Source organism: Elaeis guineensis, chromosome 12 (assembly GCF_000442705.2).
Source record: "Elaeis guineensis isolate ETL-2024a chromosome 12, EG11, whole genome shotgun sequence".
Lineage (NCBI taxonomy): Eukaryota > Viridiplantae > Streptophyta > Magnoliopsida > Arecales > Arecaceae > Elaeis > Elaeis guineensis.
The window spans coordinates 45,858,858-45,868,052 of NC_026004.2; the positions used below are offsets into that span (position 1 = coordinate 45,858,858).

The 9,195-nt window shown below is 39.1% G+C and overlaps 1 non-coding gene across 1 annotated transcript; it reads left to right on the forward strand.

Moving 5' to 3' along the window:
• Nucleotides 1-248: 248 nt before the first annotated feature.
• LOC140853005 (small nucleolar RNA R71) lies at nucleotides 249-355 on the forward strand. Its single transcript, XR_012136082.1, has one exon. It is a non-coding gene; the product is annotated as a small nucleolar RNA R71 (small nucleolar RNA).
• Nucleotides 356-9,195: the final 8,840 nt, after the last annotated feature.

Consider the following 9,195-nt stretch of genomic DNA (forward strand, 5'->3'; position numbering starts at 1 on the left):
AGGTTGCAATCTTGGCCTCTGATGCTAAGGTTGGTTGAATTTGATGCATTCCTCCTCTTGAAGGTGTAGCTTTATCAGGTTCCCTAGTTGTTTCCCACTGTAAATTTTTCTCGGCTAGGTCTTCTAAGAATTGCCAAGCTTCAGTAGTTTCTTTGTCCATAAATTGGCCTTGGCACATGGACTCTAGCATGGTTTTTGAGTTTGAATCTAACCCCTCATAGATGATCTGGCATAGTCTCCAAGTTTCTATTCCATGGTGTGGGCATTGGGTCAAAAGATTCTTGAAACGATCAAAGTACTTCCAAAATGATTCACCAGCTAGTTGGTAAAATTGATTTATTTCATTCCTAATCCTAGCTGTTTTATGATGGGGGAAATACTTTTTTAAAAATGTTCTCACAAAGCCCTCCCAGGTAGTGACAGAATAGTTTGGCAGACTATAAAGCCACTTCTTAGCATTGTCCTTAAGGGCAAAGTTGATTAATCTAAGTTTGACCTCATCCTCTGTTAATTGCAGTTTCATGGTTGCACATACCTCCTCAAATTCTCTAATAAATATATAAGCATCCTCTAATCCTGTGAATTTTGAAAGCATATTTATGATTTGAGGTTTGATTTCAAAATTGTTAGCTGTGGGTTGTGGCAACCTGATACAAGATGGTTGGATGGAGCCAACTGGATAACACAAATCCTTAAGGGTCATGGGTTGGATTGGTTCAGCCATTGGAACAACAGGAATTGACTCAATTCTAACTAGACGACCCGACACTCTTCTCCACACACGAAGTGTACGGTTCTCGATGTTTATACAATTTTTTTTTTTTTAATAAAATTTTTATGTATAAGGAAAAGAAAGAAAAGAGAAAAAGTTCTAAAGAGAAGATCCTAAGGAGTCCTAAATCTAAAGAAAAGTAACCAAATTAATTTAAATTTTAAATTTTTTTTTTTTTTCAAACAAGTGAATCAATAAATTAAACTCAATCTATCCTAGGGTTAACCTAAATCTAGACAGCTCCTAACTGTTCCAAGATGACCCTTCAAACCTTCCAAGTGGAGATTGATCAACTAGTTAGCCAGGTAAGTATAAGAGGTGGGAGGTTCACTCATCGTTGCCTTTCTAGACACCAAACGAGTTGGCCAGGCCAGCAACTGAACCAATTTAACAAACCACCCTCAGGGACTTGCCTAGACACCAACTAATCAAACAACTCAAACTTGGTAGAACTCTTAGGGTTCCTTGTCCTATTGAGCTCGAATTCCTTAAGGTTGACGTCTAATTGATTTTAAGATTAAAAGTCTAGGTAATGCAATATGATGGAGATGGTTTTTGGGCTAAGAAAGGGTAATGAAATCCCCACCTTATCTTGTTAATGGGTTGATGCCCTTAGATTAATTATGAAAATGCAAATACAAATAAACAAGATGACCAAGAATGTAAAAGATTTTAATTTAGAATTTTTTTTTTATTTTGATATTTTACTTCACGATTATGAAATGTCTTTTGTTTTGTTTTATATTTTTTTTTTGTGATTAAGTAAATTCAAATGATTAGGTCTAAAAGCAAAAGTAATTAACTAAAAATAATAAAAGAGAAATTAGAAGCGTACCTGAGTTTTCCAGCAATCACCAACTAAATATAGAAACCTAAAGAAAAAAAAAGAGAGTTATAACGCACGAAGAACAAATATTTGAAAATAATTTAAAACGCCAAATCCCCGGCAACGGCGCCAAAAACTTGATGTTCAAATTTTAAAATTTGTAAATAAAACCGCAAGCGCACGGTGTACAGAGTAGCACGACCAGCGAGTACGGGTCGATCCCACAGAGACTTGGTTTTAAAAATGATTTTCAAATCTATGCTCAAGTGAGCTTTAACAAAAATCGAAAGTCGAAAGTTGTTTGCTAAAGACAATAAGACTAAGGATCTAGGGTTTTTGAATCCACTAGATCTAGATTAGGGAATTCTACCTAAAATTTTTCTTATTGATTCTAACGACTACTCCTCTTTTCTTTCCCAAGCATAGATTATGAAGGGACTAAGGCCCAACGATAACCTATCAAGATTCTTTACAGGGGAGTAGTAACTAGGATCCCTTAGGGTTTTCTCCTCCTATGCACTGAATCAAGCATGAACTATGAAGGGACTCTGACCCAACTGTAGTTCATCAAAAATTCTTGGCAAAAGAGGAAGAAAAAGAAACCCTAAGAAAAAGAAAGAACCCTATGTAAAATCCCTACTCCTGATCTAGCTTCATCGCAAACCCTAGAAGGGATGCTTAGCTAGACATGATCTAAATCTACTTACAAAATTTAAATACAGAAAAATAAACTATCCTAATTTCATAAATTAAACTATCCTAATTGCATAAATTTAAACTGCATAATTTAAACTAACCTAATTGCATAAAATTAAATTGCATAAATTAAACTATCCTAATTGCAAGAAAAATAAATTGCATAATGTAAAGAGATGAAATTGCATAAAAAGAAGATTTTATATATAAAAAAAAAATTATTACAAAAATCTCAAAGCTCGAGGCTTGAAAAGAGAGCTAAAAACCCCACTATCTAGGGTTACAAGCTTGATCGGAAGGAAGAATACATAAAACAAGGGCCTTTGGGGGCTTTTTATAGGCATTTGGGGGTTATAAGGTTTTCAAAATTTCCGATGTGGGACTAAGAGGTTTTAGGGGGTTTATGGTGCGCCGATGGGTCCATGGTCCATGCGCCTGTTGCTGTGGACCAGGCGGCTAACCAGATCACCAAATCAGTTGATTTTTGACCAATTTTGATCTGATTTGACTCGGGTTTGACCCAATTGAGTCTTCTTTCTTCATTCTTCAATTCCTGGGTCAATTTAACTCCGTTTTGCATAAAATTTGCGCCGTTGGAATCCTCTTTCCTTGTTCTTTCTATTGATGATCTCTTCTTCTGCAAAATATAATAACAAGTATCAATTTCTTAATAAAGTTAGATAATTTAGATATTAATTGATACTTTTTATGTCAATTTGTGACATAAATCACTGGGTATTGAGCAGAAACTTACAAACCCCAGGCACAGACAAAGATTTTATAGACCCTGTATGCTGCGCAGTGCCACATCATTCGATCAATCAAAAAATTCCAATAAATTTTGAAAAAATTTTGATTGGTGGACTGATGTCATTTGATCACATTAGATAAGAACCCCCACCCTTTGTTCTATGTTGGCACCAACTTTAGATTGTGGGTTATATTCAGTGCAGGGGTAAAATGGTAATTTTAAATTTTTTCAAAATTATGATTTTATAATGAAAAAATATTAATTAATCTAATTAATTAACATGAATTTATTTTATACTAGGATCTAAATATGATATATATCATACATTCATTTAAATTTAAATTTCAAATTCAAACAGTAAACACTTTATTGTAATGTTTCAGAACACAATACCTTTGTGCGGGTAGTAGATCGCCGTAATCTGATCACCATTGGGAGAGTTTGATCATTGCGATACAGCCACACAGTATGTCTGGCCTCTACAGATCATCCATACGAAGCTCCCGATCTGATCGACTCCTCACGAGGGCTAGCTCATTGTAGAGCCCTTTTGACGGCCGATGCTAATCGAACTCCTTCGATCGATGTCTGTCGATTCTTTAGATGCTCTGGATCATCAACAGACATGCTTGAGAGGATGTTGAAGATCTCTCTAAGATTTTGTGGGCTCACGACACTCGTAGCTCACTTTCTCACTTTTCGAACCCCAGGCTAAAACTCTAGGAAACTCACTGGAAACCTTGCACCCACTTTTCTTTCTTTTCTTTCTTTTTCTCTTGGAAGGATATGAATTTCCTTCTCACGCACAAGACTTCTCATGCCCCAGAATTTTTTTCCAAAAAATTTCTTCTTGCACGCCCCACTCTTCTCTTCCTTTTATAACAACGTCAAACGTCTTATCCAAAAGAAAGGATAAAGATGAGTAATTGCACATTTGAATTCAAATCAAATTTTGAATTCAAATGGACACCAACTCATCCCTTATCCACTAAAGGCATGAGGCATGGCTTAAATTATGCATAGAGTGATTGCATGAGAAACCTTTTCTCATGTAATAAATGGAGCGTAAAAAAAGGGATAAAGTGCAAAGATTGATTGCCCATTCAAATTCAAACTTTATTTTGAATTTAAATGGCCAACCAATCATCCTTATCCATTCATATGGAACATTAAAGTGGGGCATGGAGAGGGCTTGGCATGAGGAAATAATTCATGAGAAGTTCCTTCTCATGAATTCAAATGGATGCAATGGAAGTGAGGTGGCGCATGGAGATTGGGTCAAGGTGGTTTAATTATTTAAACCAACCTAATTGAACCAAATAATTTAGATCCAATTAGACTAATTTAAATCCTACTAAATTAGGCTTAATTAGGCTCAATAAAATCCTAATCAAATCAGGAATTGACTAAGCCCAACCCCTGATCAAATCAGAGACCAAACCATCTCGACGATTAGGTCAACTCTTAACTTAATCGGGTCAAACCCAACTGAATCCAATTCAATTGAACTTGATCCAAAAATAATTACTCAATCAAGTTGAGTTAATTAGTGATCAAATCACTAATTAAATCTCTCATAAATACTGAGTCCAAATCCGATGGGCAATCAGGCATCAAAATTCATCGATATGTAACCCTGATCGAAAAGTCCCAACTAGTGGGACTCTTGACCCCGGTACCCATAATATGTGGAACTCGTGATCAGAGAATCCTGATTCTCGATCACTGAGTCCTAAACATGTAGGATTCTACATCAACCATCAGATCAGGTAGAAACCTCTAATGTGTGTGATCCCGCAGGTTCGAACCTAAGCTGGTAGCACAGGAACCAATTCTTGTACTAATCGAAGTGACCATCTAACAATGGTACCCGACGTTCGGATAGGTCGAAGAGTCACAATCGCAATACTCAGAACCTACATGAATATAGTTACTGTATAATTCATCCTTTTGACCCTTGTGTTTAGGACGACTCAGGGTTAAACTGTCAACCCTGATCAGATCATCTGAATCATGCTCAACTCAAACAGTCCTGTGACTCCTCACAAGGACTACCCTGGCCAAGGTTTTGCTAAATTGAAACATGACTATACACAACTCCTAAACTGGAGTGGTCAATCCCATCTTGACACATGCACCGACAAGTCAAGTACTTGACTACACCCAGCGGCCTTCCGTCACTGAATTAAAAATTCAGGTAGTCCAGTGCCTAAGTGCAGTGAGTTGCTTGCAAGTCACCGTGGCGGTCTCAGGTCGGAGGGATATTTATACCCATATTTCATCGGAGCAAATCTTGATAGCAGAAATAGCTCTGGAGTCGGTCACGTTCAGTGCAGATGTACCCTTACATCTCACCTATATGCCATACCAGTGTCTCCACACTCATTGGTTAAGAGGACAACCAACCTATATGGCACACAACGACCTATGCTTGATAAACGTTGTCGTCCTTGGTAATAATGTATCATTTGGTCACGAACAGGTTTAAGGACTAAACGATAAATCCTCCTTTGTCGAGTCTAAATAGTCCTAAGGACTTCACCACAACATAGGAGTTCATTAGAAGATGAAATATTTTGTGATGAAAAAATACCAAAATAATTTTTATTAATTCATAATTCATGTACAAATACAAAAATGAGCACAACCATCAACAGGCTGATGATTGACTTTGGGACACTATTCCCAACAATCTTCCACTTGGCCTAAAGCCAATCGGTGGAGTATCTAATACCCATCTTCGACTTGTAGTCATCGAACTCCTTCACCGCAATGGCTTTAGTGAATGGGTCAGCCAGGTTCTCCTTCCCATCGATCTTCTGAAGATCGACGTCACCTCGATCCATAAATTCTCGGATGAGATGGTAGCGGCGCAGAATATGCTTCATCCGCTGGTGTGCCTTTGGTTCCTTCGCCTGAGCAATGGCTCCAGAGCTGTCACAGTAGAGCAGAACTGGACCAATAAAGGAGGGTGCTACTCCGAGCTCGGTGATGAATTTTCTCAGCCACACCGCTTCTTTGGCAGCATCTGATGCAGCAACATACTCCACCTCGCAAACTGAATCAGCCACTGTGTTGCTTGGAACTCTTCCAGCAGATAGCCCCACCATTAAGGGTAAAAATAAATCCTGACACACTTTTGCTGTCATCGTGATCAGACTAAAAATTAGAGTCTGTAAACCCTATAAGTCTCAAGTCTGATTCACCATAAACAAGCCACTGGTCCTTAGTATTTCTTAAATACTTCAGGATAGTTTTAACAACCTTCCAGTGATTCTCCCCTGGATCAGATTGGTATCTACTCACTACCCCTAATGAGTATGCCACATCCGGTCGTGTACATGTCATGGCGTACATGATAGATCCCACTGCCGAAGCATATGGAATCCTACCCATACGCTCTCTCTCTTGAGGTATTGTCGGACAATCCCTCTTCGAGAGAGAAATTCCATGGCCTATCGGAAGATAGCCTTTCTTGAAATTCTCCATGCTGAACCTCTTCAGCATAGTATCAATGTACGTAGACTGAGATAAATCAAGCAACCTTTTAGATCTATCCCTATAGATCCTCATCCCTAGGATGTAGGAAGCTTCTCCCAGATCCTTCATGGAGAACTATGACGACAGCCAAATCTTTATTCCCTGTAATGCAGGGACATCATTCTCGATTAAGAGAATGTCATCCACATACAATACAAGAAATACTACTACTGGACCATTAGCCCACTTATAAATACATGGCTCTTCTCTGTTCTTAATGAAGCCATACGTCTTGATTGTCTTATCAAAACGTATGTTCCAACTCCGTGATGCCTGCTTAAGTCCATAAATGGACCTCTGTAGCCTGCACACCTTAGAGTCATCTATGGATGTGAATTCTTCAGGTTGTATCATATACACCTCTTCGTCCAGCTCTCCATTTAGGAAAGCTGTCTTCACATCCATCTGTCAGATTTCATAGTCCAGATGGGTAGCTATCGCAAACATAATCCGAATGCATTTGAGCATTGCCATAGGAGAAAACATCTCATCATAGTCTATACCATAATGTTGATGATATCCCTTGGCAACCAGACGGGCTTTATAGATTTTCACCTTTCCGTCTGCGCCCCTCTTCCTCCTGAAGACCCACTTATACCCTATGGGTTTTACTCCTTCGGGTGGGTCAACCAGTGTCCACACATCGTTGACCTTCATGGACTCCATTTCGAATTTCATGGCCTCTAGCCATTTCTCAGAGTCGGGTCTCTGCATTGCATCCATGTAGGTGATCGGATCCTCATCGTTTTCATCAAGTTGGATAGGATCGTCGTCCCAGACCAAGAAACCATAGTATCTGTCCGGTTGACTTGGTACTCTACTAGATCGCCTTAAGGGTGCTTGAACAATGGGCTCCGAATCTGATCTAATCAAATCCAGTTCAGGTTCAGCAACTTGTGTTGGTTTTTCCACCTGCCGAACTTCATCAAGTTCGACCTTAGAGGCAACAGTCCCTTCACCAAGGAACTACTTTTCCAAAAAGATTGCCTTAAGGCTGACAAACACTTTTTGCTCATCAGCTAGGTAGAAGTAATACCCTTTGGTCTCTTTTGGGTACCCTATAAAATTACACTTGTCAGACCTAGGTCCAAGCTTGTCCATAATTAAATGTTTAACATAAGCCGGACACCCCCAAACTCTAAAGTGCGAGAGTACTGGCTTACGTCCTATCCATATCTCACATGGCGTTTTGGTTACAGACTTACTCGAAACTCTATTTAGAAGGTAACAAGCCAATTCGAGCGTATATCCCCAGAGAGAGATCAGCAGACCAGCAAACCCCATCATGGATCGAACCATGTCCAACAAGGTCCGATTCTTCCTTTCAGATACACCATTATGTTGTGGTGTTCCAAGAGGAGTCCACTGAGGGAGAATCCCATTCTCTCCAAGATATGTCAGAAAATCATTGAAAATGTATTCACCTCCTCGATCAGTTCGAAGAGTTTTAATACACTTTTCAGTTTATTTTTCTACCTCATTTCGGAATAGTTTGAACATTTCAAACGACTTCGATTTATGCTTCATTAAATAGACATACCCATACCTCGATAGGTCATCTGTGAAGGTTATGAAGTAGAAATATCCACCTCTTGCACTTGAGCTCATGGGTCCACATACATCAGAATATACCAGACCCAAGAGTTCACTGGCTTGCTCACCTTTTCCAGTAAAAGGTGACTTGGTCATTTTATCAAGAAGACAGGACTCACGATTGGAAGTGATTCACAATCACCTACTTCAAGAATTCCTTCTTGAGCTAACCTGTTTATCCTGTTCTTATTGATATGACCTAGCCTACAGTGCCAAAGGTAGACTTCTGACATTATCTATTCTAGGGCATTTACCGGAGGTTTGAACCACATTAACAGGTTGTGATAGAAAGTAAATTTCATTATTAAGTTATCCAACAAACATTGTAACACCATTCAAAATGATATTACAAACGTTTTCTTTTATTAAAAATTGATAACCGTTCATGGCCAAAAGGCCTACAGAAATAATATTTAATAAAAAGCTTGGACAATAGTGACATTCACTCAGAATTATGTTTCGAGAATTGATTACAAGGTTCATGATTCCTAATGCTAGAACTAAAACTTTGCTTCCATCTCCAACGTTCAGGAATCTCTCGCCTTCATCAAATCTCCTACTGACCTGCAGACCCTGCATCGAATTGAAAATATGATAAGGGCTTCCGATATCCAATACCCAGGCAGTAATATCACAAATGGAAAAGTTGCAAGGTGTTATCATATAAGTACCTTGCTTCTTCTTCGGTCTGTTCGGATCCAGGGAAGCAATGTATAGAGGACAGTTCCTCTTCCAGTGCCCCTGCTTCTTGCAAAAGAAGCACTCTGCCTGGCTCTGATCGGGCTTGCGCTTCTTGGTCTGACCCTGTGCAGACATCCCAGCATGCAGCTACACCTTCTTATTCTTCTTCTTCTTGTTCTTCTTCTTCCCTTTCTTAAAGGGTCGACGACCAGAAGAAGACCCTCCCACAACATTCACCGACTCCTTATAGAGCTGGTGATCCTTCTCAAAGTTTTGCAGCACCCCAACAAGCCGTGGTAGTTCACTGCAGGCTTTGTCATTTTAAAATGAGTAAGG